We start from the raw sequence: 9,963 nt of genomic DNA on the forward strand, positions 1-9,963 counted from the left end.
CCATCACTTGTGCCGTATTCTATGGTTAGAACTCTGTCTGCCACAGTTTCCTTCAGAGAGCTACTTAAGTAGGTATATTATATTAAATTACAGATGTAAAGCCCTTAACACAGTACCTGGCAGGTCTTAAACACTCATCAATTAGCTATTGTTCCTCTGCTTCTTTGTTGTTCTTTTTAAAATCCACTGCCAGAAGGGTATCAGCTTTTTAAGTTATAACTGAGCACTGGCCACATCTTCTCATCGCCATTTTACCTTCACAAGCTTGTCTTTTAAATATCTTTTCCGAGGCCCTGATCTCTCCTCTCTTTGCTGGTCACTGGATTAGCTTCCCCACCAGCTGAGCATGGGGATGAATGAAGGTCATATTATCAGCATCTTCTCCAACAAATCATGCCGTGATGATCTTAAGGAGAGAATTCCATTTGTCTGATCAACTTTTTTTCTATAGTTCTGAATCTAATAAATATTTTCCCACTCCCCTCCTTTGGCACATTTATTATTTCTCTGCTGCTTTCTTGTACCTCTACACCATCAGTGACAAGCCCTGTGCTGTTCTTGGCAGCTTTGCAGCATGTTTACTTCCAAAACTTTCAGAACAGTGTTTAAAATATTAGTAGCTTCCAATGTCTAATTTCCTTTTGCTTAAGTGAAATTGACTGCCCTGTCCTTGCATCATTGAGCATGTCCATACCCAAGGTTCTTGGCATCCCATGGTATCCTGTGCCCTGTGTAAAAGGGACCTAAAAAGTTCATTGCCCAAAAGACAAATAAAATCTAGGGCTGAAAGAGATTTTGTAGTTACTGTTTGGATCTGTCAGAAGCTGGTATTAAAAATGGTACAGTACCGAAAAGGAAGGTCCAGACTTAAGGAGAGATAAAAAGAGAGAGAGAGAGAGACCCTAAGGAGGGACCATGTTGTCTACATAGTAGCCAGACTGAGATCAGAGACGGAAACCTACAGTCTGGTGCTCATGCTAAAGTCAAGTGGACTGAGACCCAAAAGGGAATTGAAGCAAAACAAGGAAGCACTCCACTGTGCTTAAACATTGGTGCACATTGACCCAGGGGTAGAAATGGTGGCTGGTTAGGCAGATGGGCCAGAAGGACAGTGAACTGGAGGGAGAAAGTGTGATACTATATGAGATGATTTTTAGCCTCAGCTGTATCCAATCACTTTTAAATTTATTAGCAATTGATTCTGGCAAGTGTGGTTCTGAAGTCTAGGGTTACCCCAGTGGGCCCTGTTTCCTGGCCTGTGGGTACAATTTACAGTGTTTTCCTATGTGGACCGTGGCTGAGTCAGGCCATCTTCGGGTGTCAACTGTTAGGACACTGGTGGCTTCATTTTTGACTGGTAATTCAACTCCAACCTGCATTATTTCCCTTCTCTCTTTACTTTTCCTGCTTCCACAGTAGTCCCTAAAAGAACTCCACTTTCAAAAATCCAGCTGTGTAAAACACTATGTACACACAAAAACATGAATGAACTCATGTTAACACATACTGGTGGTTATCCCTGGAGAGTACATGTAGTGGTTTTCTGTGGTTGTTGTAAGAAATTACCACCCACACAGTGACTTAAAGCAACACCAACCCATCATGTCACAGTTCTGTAACTCAGAAGTCCAAAATGAGTCTCACTGGGCTAAAATCAAGATGTCAGAAGGGCTGTGTTCCTTTCTGGAGGCTTCAGAGGAGGATCTATTTCCTTGCCCCTCCCAGCTTCTAGAGACTGCCTGTGGCCCTTGGCTTCCGGCCCCTTCCTCCATCTTCATGTGAGGCCAGGTTCTCCTCCTCCTGCTGCCATCTCTGGTTTTGTCTTTGGACTTCCTCTTCTACTTTTAAGGAATTTTGTGATTACCTGGGGCCTACCAGAATAGAAGACAAGAATTTTCCTACCTCAAGGCCAGTTGATTAACAAACATAATTCCATCTGCACCTTCAATTCTTCTTTGTCATGTAACCTAACATCGTCCCAGGTTCTGGGACTGGGATGCAGACAGCTGTGGGGGCCATTAGGCTGCCTACCACAGTGGGATTATGGGTGATTTTGTTGTTGTTACCGTTTATTTCACCTTATGTATATTTTAAAATTTCTATATAATAAACATGGATTACTTATATACATTTTTAAAAATCAATTCACAAAACAATATCTTTCTTATCCAAAATTTCCCCATCATTGTCCCTCCCCTAACATTACCATCACCACTACCACTATTTATCTTAAAGGGCAAAATACATCACCGAAATTTTCCATAGGAGACTACTCTTTCTTAGTTGCTTCCTTTAACAGCTCTATTATGTTTCCATCTTTGGATGCTTTGATTTATTATTTAAATTTTACTTTTTTTTTTTTTTTTTTACTTCTGTAGTTGAGAATGGGGAAAATATTTGTCTTTAGAACTTTCTCCATCAGAGTCACCATCGACTCTTTCACTTGAGAGAATTTTGACATATTTATAACATATACTCCTAGTCTCTGTCTGATATTTAGAAAAAAAAATCCATTGATCTTGCCTCTTATAATAAAAGCTTACATTTATGTAGTACTTATAATGTTCCAGGCACTGTTCTGAGCATTTTACATATATTAAGCTAACTCATTTACTCTACATAGTCATCTAATGAGATAGCTGGTATCCTTTTAACCATTTTAAAGACAGAAATAAGGCACAGAGGGGGCACCTGGGTGGCTCAGTCGTTAAGCGTCTGTCTTCGGCTCAGGTCATGATTCCGGGGTCCTGGGATGGAGCCCCGCATCGGGCTCCTGGCTCCGCAGGAAGCCTGCTTCTCCCTCTCCCGCTCCCCCTCCTTGTGTTCCCTCTCTCGCTGTGTCTTTCTCTGTCAAATAAATAAATAAAATCTTTAAAAAAAAAAAAAAAGAAAGAAGGCACAGAGGAAGGAAGAAACTGAGACTCGGTAGAGTTAGGTAACTTGCCTAAGGCCACACAGCTAATAAGAGATGGAGCTGAAATTCAAACTCCAGAACCCAGAATCCATCCTCTGGTATATTGTTATATTGCCACTCATGTTTTTCTATCTTCTTGTTCCAACATTTTTTCTTAATTTACCATAATTTTTTTCATCTTTTATTCCTTTTGCCCAAATTACCATTTTTTTTTGAGAATCTAATTTCTTCTATTAGCATAGCAGGATCAGAAAAGGAAGTACAGCATCTCTCATAATCTCTATTCTTCTAGGCACATAAGTGCCAGGAATTCTACTGGTGATTACTCTTTTTTGGAATATTACGGACTGTTCACTGCTGTATTCTTCAATCCTCTATTCGTACAAGTTGATCCTAAGTATTTGGTTTCCTTTCACTTTTTTTATTATTTCTGATCATGTTTGAATGCTTTCTGCAACATAGTTAGATCCTGTTCTATCATAATCAAAACAAATATTATGCTCCAAAATCAAATTCTCTGTTAACATTTGTTTTAGAAAAGAAGAAGAGAAACTGATGTATATCAATTGACTTTTAAGCCAGGAAAGAGGAGATGCTTTTTCAAAGTTTATTTAACCTTGGTATCACCAGTATGTGGTACCACCCCTATTTTACAACTAAGAAATGAAACCTTAGAGAATAATTGTATCTACAATTTACTGATGGCTTGCTTTGATCCACCATCTGTTTTCATGCAGGATCTTATTCAATCCTCAGAACCATACGAGGTAGTATTTCTTATCCCCAGGAAACTGAGGCTTAAAGGGGTTAAATAAATTCCCCCCAAATCATCTAGTAAACATGATTTATCTGACTTTAAGGACTATTGTCTTTTCCCATTACCACACGTGGATCTTGGCTCCAGCATCTGTTGGAGAATCTGTTATTCTTATGTTTTTCGATCTTACTCTTCAGGAATTTCTATAAATTGGGGTAAATTCACATGCCTACAGAACCCAAACAGGTGATAAGAGGGAGCAAGACAAACTACGTATCAGGGACACAGTGATGTGAGCTAAGTGGAAGTGGCAACTGATCCTAGACCCTAATACTTCCAGGGGCACGCACACGGATAGAACTGATTGTGAAACTGCATCCATGCACAAAATGAAGGCTGGGAAGGCCCACATCCAATAGTGACTAAGACCAGCTGGCTGAGGGCTCAGGGGCTTGGAGCCCTAGTGTAACATTTTCATGTGGGAATGCCATCCCATGTTCCAAACCTTCAGATTTTTCAAGACAAGGCAGAAAGTTATACTTTTAAATTATAGCTCCTAATTTTTCAATGATGGCAATTAATTTGGCTCTTTGTTCTTGGGCCTTCATTCTTGGGCCTCTGTTCTGAGTCCTTGCTTGTGTCCTCTTGTCCACTTTACTTTCCTCCCTTTTCCATAATGTCATGGAATGTCATTCTTTTCCTTATGGCCTATGTCACTTTTTTTTTTTTTTTTAAAGATTTTATTTATTTATTTGACAGAGAGAGACACAGCGAGAGAGGGAACACAAGCAGGGGGAGTGGGAGAGGGAAAAGCAGGCTCCCCGCTGATCAAGAAGCCTGATGTGGGACTCGATCCCAGGACCCTGGGACCATGACCTGAGCTGAAGGCAGTCGCTTAACCAACTGAGCCACCCAGGCGCCCCCTATGTCACTTTTTAAAGAAGTATTTCATTTCTAACTTTTTTTTATTGAAATATAGTTGACATACAATCTTACATTAGTTTCAGGCATACACCATAGAGGTCTGACATTTATATATACATTATGTAATGATCACCATAAGTCTAGTTACCATCTGTCACTGAACTAACTTATTACAATATTATTGACTATATTCCTTATGCTATGCTATATCCCCATGACTTCTTTATTTCATCATTGTAAGTTTGTACCTCTTAATTCCCTTTACCTATTTTACCCAGCCCTCTACCCCCTGTCCTCCGGCAACTACCTGTTTGTTCTCTGTATTTATGAGTCTGTTTCTGTTTTGTTTTGTTTTCTTTGTTTATTTGCTTTTTTTTTATTTTTTAAATTCCACATATAAGTGAAATCATACTGTATTTGTCTCTTTCTTTCTTATTTATTTCACTTAATGATAGCCTTTGGGTCCATCCATGTTGTTGCAAATGGCAAGATTTTTGTTGTTGTTGTTGTTTTGGTTGAATACTTCTCCATTGTGTGTGTGTATACATATATACATAACATCCTCTTTATTCATTCATCTATCAATGGAAACTTAGGTTGTTTCCATATCTTGGCTATTGTAAATAGTGCAACAAACATAGGGGTGCATTTATCTTCATGAATGAATGTTTTTAATTTCTTCAGATAAATACTCATAATTGGAATTGTAGATCATATGGTGTTTCTATTTTTAATTTTTTTGAGGAAACTCCATACTGTTCTTCACAGTGGCTGCACCAACTTACATTCCCACCAACAGTGCACAAGAGTTTCTTTTTTTCCACATCCTCACCAACACTTTTTATTTCTTGTCTTTTTGATACTAGCCATTCTGACTGGGGTGAAGCGATAGCTTGTTGTGGGTTTGATTCTCATTCCCTTGATGATTACTGATGTTGATCATCTCTCCATGTGTCTGTCAGCCATCCATGTGTCTTCTTTGGAAAAATGTCTCTTCAGGTCCTCTCCCCATTTTGTAGTTGGATGTTTGCTTTTTAGTGTTGAGTTGCATGCATTCTTTATGTATTTTGGATATTAATCCCTTATCAGATATATCACTCGAAAATGTCTTCCATTCAGTAGGTTGCCTTCTAGTTTTATTGATGGTTTCCTTTGCCGTGCAAAAGTTTTTTAGCTTGATGTAGTCCCAATTGTTTATTTTTACTTTTGTTGCCCTTGCCTGAGGAGACAAATCCAAAAGCATTACTAAGATGTCCAACAGTTCATTGCCTATGTCCTTTTCGGAGTTTAATAGTTTTGGGTCTTACTTGTCAGTCTTTAATCCATTTTGAGTTGGTTTTTGGATACGGTATAAGAAATGGCTTAGTTTCATTTTTTTGCATGTAGCTCTTCAGGTTTCCCAGCACCATAACTGACGAGACTGTCTTTTCCCCATTGTGTATTCTTGCCCTTTTTGTTGTAGATTAATTGACCACATAAGCATGAGTTTATTTCTAGGCTCTCTATCCCATTCCATTGATCTATGTGTCTGTTTTTGTGCCAGTACATAGTGTCTTATACTATATCTTGAAATCTGTAAGTATGATACCTCCAGTTTTGTTCTTTTTCAAGATGGCTTTGGCTGTTCAAGGTCTTTTGTGGTTCTATAAAAAATTCAAGATTATTTGTTCTAGTTTTATTTTTTTAAGTGCCATTGGGTTACACTGAACCTGTAGATTGCTTTTGGTATTGTGGACATTTTAACAATATTAATTCTTCTAATCCATCACCATGGCATATCTTGCCATTTATGTGTGTCTTCTTCAATTTCTTTCATCAGTGTCTCATAATTTTCAGAGTACAGGTCTTTCATCTCATTGGTTAGATTGATTTGTAGGTATTGTATTCTTTTTGATGAAATTGCAAATGAGATTATTTTTTCTTAATTTCTTTTTCTGATAGTTTGTTATTAGTGTAAAAAACCCAACAGATTTTTGCATATTAATTTTGTATCCTATAACTTTACTGAATTTATTAGTTCTAATAATTTTTTGGTAGACTTTTTAGGATTTTCTCTATATAATTTCATGTCATCTGCAAATAGTGACAGTTTTAATTCTTTCTTACCAATTTGGATGCCTTTTATTTCTTCTTCTTGTCTCATTGGTGTGGCTAGAACTTCCAGTACTATGGCAAATAAAAGTGGTGAAAGTGGACATACTTGTCTTGTTCGTGATCTTAGAGGGAAAGCTTTCAGCTTTTCACCATTGAGTATAATGTTAGCTGTGAGTTTGTCATATATGGCCTTTATCATGTTGAAGTGTATTTCCTCTATACTCACTTTGTTAAGACTTTTTATCATAGGGCACCTGGATGGCTCAGTTGGTTAAGCGACTGCCTTCAGCTCAGGTCATGATCCTGGAGTCCCGGGATCGAGTCCCACATCGGGCTCCCTGCTCAGCGGGGAGCCTGCTTCTCCCTCTGACCCTCCCCCCTCTCATGCTCTCTCTAATAAATAAATAAAATCTTTTAAAAAAAAAGAGTTTTATCATAAATGGATGCTGAATTTTGTCAGGTGCTCTTTCTGCACCTCTTGAGATGATCACATAATCATTTCTATTTTTTTAATACTACCTTTATTAACAGGTAATATGACCTTTATTATACAAGGTAGAAGAGAGCCATCTACAAGCCAAGAGAGGCTTCAAACAAATTCTTTCCTCATGCCCCTCAGAAGAAACCAAACCTGCTGTCATCTTAATTTCAGACTTCTAGCTTCCAGAACTGTGAGAAAAAAAGTTTCTGCTGTGTAGGCCCCTCAGTGTGTGGTACTTTGTTATGGCAGCTCAAGCAGACTATTCTATCCTCCTTCGTTCTGTGTTCAACACAGCAGCCAGAGTGACCCTGTTAAAGCCTAAGTCAAATCACACCTCTTCTCTGTGAAAAACACCCAAAGCCAAAGTCCTTCCACCACCCTGCAATGATCTTTTCTCCCCTGCTCCCTATCCAACACTCTCTCCCACAAAACTCCCCTCGCTCCTTCCGCTCTGGACACTGCAGCCTGTTTGCTGGTCCTCAACCACCAGGCACTGGCTCCGCCTCAGGGTCTTTCACTGCTGGCCTTCTGATAAATGTTTTTCCTAGGATTCTTCCTAGCACTGGCTCTCTCTCCTCACTTCCTTCAGGCCTTCCCTCAAGTAGAATCTCTTCAGTGAGGCCTTTCCTGGCCATTTAATCTAAAATCGCAGCCCCCCCTTCACAAACACTCCACTATCCCTTTTGAACAGGACTGCTGCTTTCCTGCCCACCTTGTGACTCACAAGATTAGAGACCATGCCTTCCTTAAAGTCCCTTCCATCAAGATTCTATGAATGTTGCTCATCCTGGGTCAGGAACTGACGACAAAATACTTAAGCTGTCATTGGTGTAAGATTCCTTGTTGGAATATTTTTGGAGTTCAAGGAGATGTATTTTCAAGCAGCAATTCAGTCTGCTTTTTAGTGTCTAAAGGATTTCTAGGAATCAAGGTTATCAAGAGACTGCCCTAACAGTTGAAGCTTCAATTACATTTTATTCTTCAACTTGATTTCAGTGGCTTCCAAAAAGTATTTGCCAAGTGAGGCCGTGGTGGGAAGCAAAAGAGATGCATAATGTCAGCCCTAAAAATGCTTGCCTTCTGGTAGAGAAGATCAAATTAACATCTTTAAAACAGCGAGAAGCCAAAAAATGCAAATTGGGTGGTACTGATCAGAAGTGCAGGAGTGGTTCAGAGAAAGGAGAGCAGAGTGGTCTGCAGGAATCACGAAAAGCCTCAGGAAAGAGGCAATGTGTCAGACTGAAATTTAGGGGAGAATAGGATTAGGGTTGTCAGAGGAGGAAGGGGGTGCTGTGTAGTCAAGAGAAATAGCATAAAGTGAAGCACGGACATCTTTCCTGAGGAATTCTAGGTGGAGGATAAAAATCTCCAACCTCCAGCCTTTTCCTCCCTTCTTCCAAAATGCATGATTGCCTGGCGCTCATGGGGTTTTAAAAGCACCCCAAGACCAAAGCCCATGTGCATCAGGTGAGAAAGCATGTAGAAGTCTATTCCTAGAATAAGAAGTGAGTAGTCTCTTGGTTTCTCCACTACATTTTGAAGACTATAAATGAGCAAATGTCAGATTCAAATAGATCCCTCAAGAAGGATAATTTTAGTTGACTGTTTGGGACTGGAAGCCTGTCTGGGCATGTACAAGCACACAGCTATCAGTTACCTTTGGTTACCGAGGAGGAGCAGGTGTCTAAACAAAGCTGCTGCTAGCCAAACTGATTTAAAATGATACTGTGCTCCTCCACAGCCCCGGGGATTAGTGAGCGTGCAGCAGGCCCAAGATCACCTTCTTTTATGGATGGCTTTTGAGGACACCTGTACTTAATTAACTGTCACAGTCAATAGCTACATCTGAAGCTGCCATTTTGTCCTGAAAGGATCACAAAGTCATAATAGCATAACACTGTTGAGCTTAGAACCTGGAGAGTGTGACTCCAGGTTGTTGGCCCCAGGCTCAGTGACTTCTGGAATGTTCCTGAGTCTCTCTGAGATCCAATTTAACTCTAAGTAAGTTAGGCAAAGATGCAACTTATTATTATTCTTTCTTATTTCTGCACTATTACTTTTCCTATTTGCCAGAACACGTTTCCTGAGCACTTACGCCATACAAGGCTCTCTGCCAAATGTTTGAGAAAAGAAGGGAAACCCAGAGATGAATGAGGCAATTTATGTCCTCAAACAGTGTGAAATCTCCTTTGGTAGCTCAGTGCAGTAGAGTAAAGCTGAAATCATAAGAGGAGTACAGAATATACCAGGGGGAGGCAGGGCAGGGAGCGATTAATTTGGAGGGAAAGTTTATGTGATGACTCCTCAGAGGTATTTTTTGACTTGTGTTTTGCAGAATAGACAATACATACCCTAATTGGGAAAAGAAACATTGCATGATAACTGAAGTGTAAACAAAGGCACAAAATATGAAAATGCATGATGTATTTGGAAAATGATCAGGAGCCCAGTGTGGATGGAGGGGATATAATGAAAAATATGTTTTGTTTTATTTTATTTTTATTTTTGTTTTATTTTATTTAATTAATTTATTTATTGAGAGGGAGAGAGAGAGAGAGCATAGGGAGGCGTTGGGCAGAGGCAGAGGGAAAGAGAGAGAATTTTAAGCAGGTTCCATGCCCAGCGTGGAGCCTGATGCAGGGCTTGATCTCCTGACGCTGAAATCATGACCTGAGACAAAATCAGGAGTCAGACTCTCAACTGACTGAGCCATCAGACACCCTGAAAAATATGTTTTAAAAGGTAGGTTGAAGCCAGATGATGGAGAAGTTGAGTGCCAGGCTAAGAAGATAT

Source organism: Mirounga angustirostris, unplaced genomic scaffold (genome assembly GCF_029215605.1).
Source record: "Mirounga angustirostris isolate CCGP_5_RB_7025 unplaced genomic scaffold, mMirAng1.0.hap1 SCAF_2, whole genome shotgun sequence".
Classification (NCBI taxonomy): Eukaryota; Metazoa; Chordata; class Mammalia; order Carnivora; family Phocidae; genus Mirounga; species Mirounga angustirostris.